Raw genomic sequence first — 10,061 nt, forward strand, 5'->3', positions numbered from 1 at the left:
GGCAGAGTAGACGTGCTCTTCGTGGTCCGCCTGAAACGACTATTTGTAATTATTATTTCCATTGTTGCCCCCACTCCCCTGATGAGAACCAATCACTGCGAAGGGTTACAATTATAACCCGTAGCAGAACCGCAGTAAAGGGGATGCAGGGCTTTTGTCCGCAGCATCACCAGCCAAACAAACGTTAAGTGTCAAATAATCCAACATGAAATCTAATCTGTGTGTGTGTGTGTATGTGTGTGTGTGTGTGTGTGTGTGTGTGTGTGTGTGTGTGTGTGTGTGTGTGTGTGTGTGTGTGTGTGTGTGTGTGTGTGTGTGTGTGTGTGTGAGTGTGTGTGTGTGTGTTTGTGTGCGTGCTGTGTGTTGTGTCTGTGTATTGGGTTAGGGGGAATGCATGAGTTATATTCTGCCTGTGACATGTTGAGTTGAACGTTAAGCACTATTCCTCAACTTTAAGTATCTGACCCTTCTCCACTGGCTTCACCATTACACTCCTTCTCTTATGAAGCATAAATTGAATGCACTACTCTGACAAAACTATTTCATGTCATACAATTATCGCTATACAATGTTCGATTCTCAATCGGCAATTTTTCCCAAATAAAGCCTGTGAATTGAAATTAATAGTATGAATGGTATGAAATCTCTGGGGTCGGCAGTGCTAAGAAATCCAGAAAATGTGAAATGTCCAAAATTTGAAATGCAAAGTGATAGCTTAGAAGGGAGCGACGAGTGAAGCTGTGTGTCGTATTTGTACATAAATTCACAACATTGTTCAGCATAGCAAAGAAGCCTGTCTTCAACGGCTGATAATTATGTGTGGCAGCAAATAAAGCCTGCTTCTTTTCCCAGGCTCTGGTGCCTTGTTAAGTGGCAAACAGACAAAACAGCGTTTAGAAAATGAAAGGTACGGGGGAAACATCCAGCGCACAGCGAGCTTCTCTGCCATTAGAAGCGAACGGTGTCTCAATGCCGCACGTTTGTCCCGTCTGGTTGAGTCGGTGGGTAGGACGACGCACCCTGAACCTGCACTACCGCCGCCACAAACAACTCTGTTTCGCCCCTCTTCTTTCCATTTACCCTCCTCAGCTCTCTCTCTCTCTCTCTCTCTCTCTCTCTCTCTCTCTCTCTCTCTCTCTCTCTCTCTCTCTCTCTCTCTCTCTCTCTCTCTCTCTCTCTCTCTCTCCTCTCTCCTCTCTCTCTCTCTCTCCTCTCTCTCTCTCTCTCTCTCTCTCTCTCTCTCTCTCTCTCCCTCCCTCCCTCCCTCCCTCCCTCCCTCCCTCTCTCTCTCTCTCTCTCTCTCTCTCTCTCTCTCTCTCTCTGCCTCCCCTTTAGCCCCTGTCTGTCAATCCCTAAAGTCCACCCCCCTTCTTTTGTTCCTTTAATCTTCACTCTACCTTCATCGCCCCCAGTGCGACAATTCATCTATTTCGCTTTACCCCTTGTGCCATAGAAGGCATTCCAATGTTTTGCTAGCTCTCTAATCATCTACATGCTTTTCATCTCTCGCCTCCACCTCTCTCTGTCTCTCTCCCTCCCTCTCTCCCTCTCTCTCTCGCTCCCTCTCTCGCTGTCCTCTGACTCAGAGATAGCCCTAACGACGTTGGGTTAGCGACACCATTTGTTTTAGTTCCGGGGGGCAATCCAACCACATGCCCACCCGGATTCCTCCGGCACCCACCTCTCAAACCCTCTGCGCACAAACGCGAAGACACAAAAACATATTTAAGTTCTGCGATGGCGAACTGATACATCTATTAGTGCATTATACAACCCAAAAGAACAAGCCGCCCTATCCACTTTGTGCGGTAACACAAAGGGAACAATGCATGGGATCACACTGTGTGAATCCAATTAAAATCCAGCCCAGTCATATAGCTACCCGTCCCTTCCGAGTCATGTTGTGAATATGCTGCTTTCACACCATTCACTTCAGTGCACCTGTGTCCACTACAATAAATACCAAAGACCCCCCCCCCCCCCCCCCCCCCCACCCCCCCCCCCCCCCCCCCCCCCCGAACCCCTCCCCCAACGCCACACTCCATTCCCCACCTTTAGATCACCCTCAAGATTTCCCAACGTCAGAGCTCACCGTCTGTTTCCAGAGTCATCAGGGAGGGGCCATAGCCAGTGTAGTGCAGCAGCGTGGGGGGGGAGGGGGGGAAGGACCGGTTATCTAGCCATCTGCAATCTAACGTCAGAATATAAAAGAGGTGAATTAGCGATAAAAACATTAGGCCCCCGTGCTTGACGACCCACCCCTGGCCGCCGGCGGGAGCCCGGCCCGAGTGGCTTCATAGACAAAAAAACGACTTCCCGCGTTAAATCGGAGAGAGGAGATAGAACAACCCTGATGCATAACTATCATTATCTGGCCAAGCCTGGACCCGTTGGAGAGGAATTGGGCTGGAGTGCTAAATTATTTTTTTTAATGTTTTGGTAATCTATCCTTGGAGGACTCTTGAATCTCTGCTCCTCGATGACCCAATCCCTGGTGGCGCCTGAAAAGCGTTCTGACATCAACCCCGCCGTGTCCAATAACCAGCCAGCTGTCGTGTATGGTACCAGCACCCAGGCTGAGCCCACTTTACTTGTGTCCACGTTTTCCAGGGTGGAGGGGGGGGGGGGGGGGGGGGGGCGAGCCAAAGCAGTTCCAATGCAGAAGCCTGTTTGTCAACCCTGTGTGCCAGCCAGGCATCACCACCAGCACCCGCTCCCTGTCTGTTTGGCTGCTCCCGGGGAAGGTGGGGCGAAGAGAGAGGGGGGGGGGGGGACATCCCAGCCAATCATACGCGGCCTCTGCTCCACAGCCACAGCCAGCACATTTCACACACCGACTGTTCTGTCAGGGCCCGGCGTCAGCCAATCAGAGGAGGGCTCCCTGATGGCTCTGGGATTGGGCTGTTTTTGCAAGTTTCTGTTTTTTTGGTTCCCTTACTTGACTTATTGACACATTTTACCAAAATTGGAATACGATTACAATATTTTGTCTAGACACATTTTGTGTCTGTTGGCAGTGCAAATGTAATGTGCCTCTCGACGTGAATACATGTGATTATGATTATGTGAGTGAGTGAGTGTGTGAATATGTTTATGTTTATGTTTATGTGTGTGTGTGTGTGTGTGTGTGTGTGAGTGTGTGTGTGTGTGTGTGTGTGTGTGTGTGTGTGTGTGTGTGTGTGTGTGTGTGCGTGTTTGTGTGTGTGTGTGTGCGTGTGCGTGTGTGCGTGTGCGTGTGTGTTTGTGTTGTGTGTGTGCGTTTTGTTTCTGTGCGTGCGTGCGTGCGAGCGTGTGTGCGTGCGTGCGTGTGTGTGTGTGTGTGTGTGTTGTGTGTGTGTGTGTGTGTGTTTTGTTTCTGTGCGTGTGTGCATGCGTGCATGCGTGCGTGTGTGCGTGCGTGCGTGTAATATGTCTCTCCACGGGCACTCATGTTCACGTCTTTGCATTTTAGGAGCAAAATAGACACCAGTGACATGAGTGGCTGCACGTCTTCTTCCCAGCAAAGCTCTTCTATTGAGGGCCCTAGCATCGCCATTACAGCACCCAGCATGGGGTGGGGGGGGGGGGGTGGATGGAGTGTGGGGGTGGGGGGGTGCACCAGGACACACTGCGATTCAATGCCCGAAAAATAAATGACAGTGTTCCAGGCCCTCATCCCCTAGACCCGAAAGCCCCAACCTCTCTAATTACAGTCGCCCAGTGGCCCCCCAGTTGGGGGTCCGTCCCCGCTGGGGCCCGGCCCGGGCCAGCGGGTAGTCGGGTACACACCGTACTGACACAGATCAAGTGCGGCTCAACCTACAGCAGGCCCAATAAGGCACACCAGGCTATGACACACACACACACATGCACGCACGCAAATGCACACAGACACACACACACACACACAATCTTGCACACACAAACACATACACAAGCGCACACACACACACACGCACACACACACACACACACAGACAGGGACAGACCAAGATGGTCCCGACCTGCATGGGGGTTACCATCTGCAGAGAGGCACTCCGCCGGTACACAGAAAGAAGGGAAGAGGGAAGACCCAGGGCTCCACACAGGAACATTAGACTCACCCAGATGTAGTAGTATGCTATTAATTACAGCGTTGCATTATTATAGAAAAAAAGGAACCAATTGGATTAGTATGCAGCCGCCTAACAGCACAATAACACAACACATAATCAAAGATGTTAAAAAATAAAGTAAAGGAACTTTGTTTATCGCTAATGTAATTACTGTATCATCAGAAGGGGAAATGCTTTGCCAGAGTTAAAAGGCCCTCAGTGAGTGAGAAAATAAAAGATAAGACCCCCAAGTTAATCCTGATTGTCGCCTCCATGCCCACTCCTGCACGGGTCGGCTGCTGCCCTGGAGTATTACCCTTGGCCACAGCACAAGGATATGTATACAGGAAGCGGATGAGGACATAGATTATCGCACTACACACACACACTGACATTAAAAAACAGAAGTGGAATATATTAATGATGGGGGGGGTGGGGGGATGGGGGGGTGGGGGGATGGGGGGGTGGGGGGGGCTCGTTCTGAATGATTAAATGGCCTCTCTTTACGAAGGTTCCAGGGCCGCTGTGTGCAGGGCCTCACTCATTTGCCCGGGGCAGAGGAAGAGGAGAAGCCAGAATACACACGCGGCCGGGGGAAGATAAGGAACCGTGTGTGCACAAGCTGGCTGGCGGGGGCTTATTTGATGGCTGCAACATTACGCTCAAATAGCACGTTCAAACACGCGCCCTGACCTCGCCTCGGTGGGACGGAGAGCCGCCGTGCTCGGGGGGGGGAAACATTGGACTGGGCCCTCGTCTCTCAGCCCCTCGAAGAGCGGGTTCGTTTTGAAGCGACTGGAGCGAGGTGGAGGACGCTGAGGGGGTTAGCCGAAGGGAGACGCGATGGCCCCGGGTGGGCTTTGATACGCGCTGAACGCGGGCCATCAGCTCTTACGCCGCGACACTTAGTGGAGATATTGTCCGGAGCCTCGTTCTCCTAGTCACCTTTTTTTCCAAGCGCCCCTCCGCTGGTGTTGAAACAACAAGGGTAGGCGGGCAGGCCCTGGCGTGGCCCCAAACCTCTCTTCTCCTCCTCAACGCGTCACCACAGCGCCCCGCCGACGGGCCCCCGATAGCACCCTGGGCCGCCACACATGATAATGACACCCCCATCACCCTCGTGTGTCAACTCAATTTCTAGCCCGAATCCCCCTCCCCCTCGGCTCCCTTATTGGCTCCCTCTCTCTGTGGTTCAATCAATGCATGGCCTTCCATCTGCTTTCTATTGCTGTCCTCCTCGCGAATGGAAACGGGAGGGCTTTTCAATGAGGAGGGACGGCCTCTTAATTGCTGCTCCGTGGATCGAGCAGGGTGTTGGTCCTCACCATTGTACGGGTTGGATGTGTGTCGTTTTTTGTCATGATTCAAGCACTCAGATGTGTGAAAAATGTATGGCATAGCGTGCAAGCGTGCATGAGATGATGCATTCCACAGACACTGCAACTTGGGATGTATTCAAATGCTACAATAGCAACTAAACACCTTCATTGTCATTGTGCTTTTTAAATAATACTTATGGCCACCCGTTTAAATCGCCTATTTAAAACGTTGTCATCAGCTAATTCTGACACCTTCTAAACACACAGGCACACACACACACACACACAAACACACACGCACACACATACACACATACACACACACACACAGTCAAACACACAGACACACACACACACACACACACACACACACACACACACACACACACACACACACACACACACACACACACACACACACACACACACACACACACACACACAGCGAGAAACCCATCATTATTGGCCTCAGCTCATTATTTTCCAGCATGGCTTGTCTGGCTGGCTGTGTGGCTGCCTGGGACATTTAATAAACATCTGTCACGAGGCATCCTTTAAGGAGCAAAGACAGACTCAGGCAGCTACTGATCTAGTCACCGCACACAGTAGAGACATCCAGCAAGCCACTGCACCTGTAAGCGCCCCGAGACGAGGTTTAGGCCAATTCAATGTTACGCTGCTATTTTTATAACGTTTATAAATCATTTACCACCATCCCCGCGTCGCGAAGGGGGTTAGTGCATCGGACTAACTGTAAAATGCCTTTCGGTTTCATTTACCTACTCATGAATCATTCATTAGTTTGGGACATAGATTAGGCTATTCTCCTCCTCCCCTCCCCTCCCCTCCCTCCCTTATTCGTTTTGGGGCCGCACATTTTAGGATGCATTACGTTGATTCAAAATGACGTCCATAGGCCACTGTTTGTCTACAAAACACTCATATAGGCTGGTAGTAGGCGACGGTCGCCTCAACTCGTAGCGATTTGTACGACCACACGTGGCAAAAAAAAAAACAGTTTCGGATACATTTATTGTCCCAATGCGAGCAGGTCCGACCCTCGCCTTGGAATAAGTGGGGGTATTTTTCGCAGAGAATATGGTAATCGATGGAGAGGAGACGGATGAATGTAGGCTACGGCAGCTGTCCCGTAGAAATACACCGCTACCAAAAACCCACAGCATACACTGTGTATTCGGATTACATAAAGCTGACGGTCAATTAAACAGTCACAGTGCGGGTTATTAGCATGGCACACCGTGGTCGGCTTTCGACTACATAACACAAGACGATATCGCTCCGTATTCAAACAGAGAGATGGTTACGCTAAAAAGCAGCGTAATATGAACGTGCCACTGCCTACCTCCAGAGCGAATGCACCCAGACTGCGTTTTTTTCCCCGTCGCAATGGGCTTCCTTCTTCTCCGTTTCTTTGGACCGTATCAGAGATGCGTCTTCTTCCCCCCGAAATGCAAGCACTTCCCCTGCATGTCTTCGCCCCCCCACCCCCCAAGAAAAAGCACCAGCAGCAGCCGCCAGCCAGGGCCTCCGGTAATAATAGCAGGTGGACGCGCCTCTCAGTGATGGAGACAGCGCGAGGCTCCTCTCCACTGCCGCTCCATTTTTACTTACGGAAGAATTGGTATTCCAGGAAACGCACTGGGGCACTCAGCGTGTCATCATATCCCCCGTTTTCAGCTTTCAAATCCCTCATTTGCGGTTGTCACTTCAGCCGCGTGAGCTATAGCTTTTTTCTTTTACGAGCTGCTTGATGATTGCATTGTCGTAGCTATCTGCCGTATTTTTTTCTTTTTTCTTTTTTTGCAGCTGGACCTCTCCCCCTCCTTGCCGCGCGCAGTCTCGTAGGCGCGCACTTGTCTGCCGCCGCCCCCCCCCCCCCCCCCCCCCCCCCCGCCCCACCCCCTCACCCTCCCATCCCCTCCCCTCCCCAACCCTTCGATTCTTCTCGTCCCGACCTATGAGCGCGCGCACAGGCAGCCGACGTAAGGACACGCATTGCTTGATGGACGCGCTGAGCAAATCAGGTACCCCACTCCAAATAGGACTGTGCAGGCCAACTGCAATGACATCAATAATGAAAAGGCTACTCATGTATGCCTATGATGGATTACTGGCCTATCCACACTACTTGTCAAAATATAATCCTTTTTTTGCGAGCTCTCAGACAGATATTTCTTCATGTCCCGTCAGTTTCTTTTTTATTTTTATTCCAACTCTACCTTTCCTGTCAAATTAGAAAATAAATACAAATAATGGCGTCATCAATCGAATTGTAGTTGTAAGCATGCACACACACACACACACACACACACACACACACACACACACACACACACACACACACACACACACACACACACACACACACACACACACACACCCACACACACACACACACACACACACACACACACACACACACACACACACACACACACACACACACACACACACACACACACACACAGATATGTGAATGCAGTAACTTACTTATATTACATTGGAAGAGTGGCAATTATTTAACCCGGACTGCAAGCAGTCACAAAAGGAAATCACAGCCCACGCACCGCTGACCCAAGCGACCACATACACGGGGGCATGAAATTACTCCTGGAGGCAACTATGCCTCCGACCAGGGTAGGTCTTTGTTGTTCAGCACTGGGTCTCTTTTTACTCCCAAAAACAAACACACACACACATACACAGACAAGAAACAGACACACATAAATACACACACTCACTCACAAAGATGCACACACACACACACACACACACACACACACACACACACACACACACACACACACACACACACACACACACACACACACACACACACACACACAGAGAAACTTGATTGAGAGTAGGTATAGCTTATGTGGAATTTTGGGCCCCCTGCAGGATAAACTGTCCATGCTTATCTGAGCAATTACTGCAATTGACACTGTCACGTCATCGAATGGGCTATCGTTACAAAACTTCACACACGTTAAGGGAAGTTCACGTTTTCAGGTCCTGGCACCTTCTGAAGCGGACTCGTAATTGATAGGAAAATTATTTAGCCATAACTCGGTTATCTTTTATGCAATCAAAAATCGATTTTAAATTCAAGATCAGGCACGTAGAACATGTGTATCTAGTCATTGATCCGGTGGTTATTTTGCAGAACATTTTTTTAGGTTTTCATTCAACTTTCCCTGCAGAAATCCATGGTGGCGGTCCTGATCGTTTGACTGTGACCGAGAATTATAGCGCCCCCAATGGGCAAATTGGTCCCAAACTCGGTACCAATTTGTAACCTGCTTACTGGGAATACAAATGTCCGTGACACATTTAAAAACGTTTGCGGAATCAGGGGCTGAGCTATAGGCGTTAACAATCCGGAATAATAACAACACCTAAACCCTACAATAACAATTGGTATCCAACGACACCCTGTGAATACCTCATTAGAGTTGTTTTAATTTAGTCTTTGAGGCACAAACACTTGGGTTATTGATCTCCATAGTAACTGCTATAGCCGCAATTCTCAAATGCACACTCAAGCAAGCCTCAATTTGTACAGAGGTTTCAGGTAAAGACCATGTCGATCACATCTTATTGTGACCGCTATTGAAGGAAAATTGAAACAGTAACTACATCATGCACGTTCAATCTTCCTTTATTCTTACCTTTATAGTGAGGTAGCTCAGAATATATTCGTGTGTGTGTGTGTGTGTGTGTGTGTGTGTGTGTGTGTGTGTGTGTGTGTGTGTGTGTGTGTGTGTGTGTGTGTGTGTGTGTGTGTGTGTGTGTGTGTGTGTGTGTGTGTGTGTGTGTGTGTTTGTGTGTGTGTGTGTGGGGGGGGGGGGATTGTTTTCTACAGGGTACTGGTTCGTAGCATCAAACTATTATCAAGGTGGTCACTGAGGTACGCTATTATTGCATGCACATTTTCTATAAAAAGCACTGTGTCGGACATATACAGTAGCTATGAACTACGTAGCCTAAAAGTTGACCTCCTTTAGATTATGAAATATTCCAATACTATTGTCAATATAGCTAATGCAATACTACGACTATGACTATAGTTTACCTTTGCATAATTCAATGGCTGCTTGAATGAACACCACTGTAGATTGTAACACTAGCTGAGAAGAGCATTAAAAGTGCTTTGGACATGTAGAGAGCTTCCCTATTAGTGACTCTAAACCTGCTCTCCTGTAGGTTCCCGTCAAAGGTTTGCATGATCTCTACTGTACACATCTTGAAATCTAAATACCACCAGAGCTGCATAAGGTAAGCTTGAAAGGGCTGCCAGTGTGTGCGTGCCTGTGCACAGATGTGAATATTCATAATTTCCCTTTGACCAGCAGCATTTATTTAGTACACAGGGATTACGCATACATTCCACACCCACACAAAACGGTGGACATAACTACATCTTCTCTAAGGCATCGATGCATATTTATCACGCTGTAGATTTACCCCCCCCACCACCTCCGTCCTGCATCATACCAGTCCCATTCTAATGGGCTTGCAGGGAGTGGGCTGGCAGTCTGCTGCCGAGGGAGTGCCCGGGGTCTTTGGGTATGCTGCCTGTTGTCTTGATGAAAATAATGCTACACGGAGCACTTCAGCAGGCCGCCGGACGCGCATCTGAGAGTTG

General features: G+C 49.3%; 1 protein-coding gene across 2 annotated transcripts in view; it reads right to left on the bottom strand.

The window, feature by feature from the left end:
- nexmifb (neurite extension and migration factor b) overlaps positions 1 to 7,251 on the bottom strand; it is a 53,322-nt gene extending 46,071 nt beyond the window's left edge. Inside the window, exon 1 of one of the 2 annotated variants that reach the window (XM_030368878.1) lies at positions 7,025 to 7,251. The gene's annotated coding sequence lies outside the window, so the exon portion shown is untranslated. Of the gene's footprint in view, positions 1 to 6,755 lie in introns of both variants that reach the window. The other variant, XM_030368877.1, reaches the window with a different exon arrangement.
- Between the last annotated feature and the right edge of the window lie 2,810 nt (positions 7,252 to 10,061).

This window comes from Gadus morhua, chromosome 10 (genome assembly GCF_902167405.1).
Source record: "Gadus morhua chromosome 10, gadMor3.0, whole genome shotgun sequence".
NCBI lineage: Eukaryota > Metazoa > Chordata > Actinopteri > Gadiformes > Gadidae > Gadus > Gadus morhua.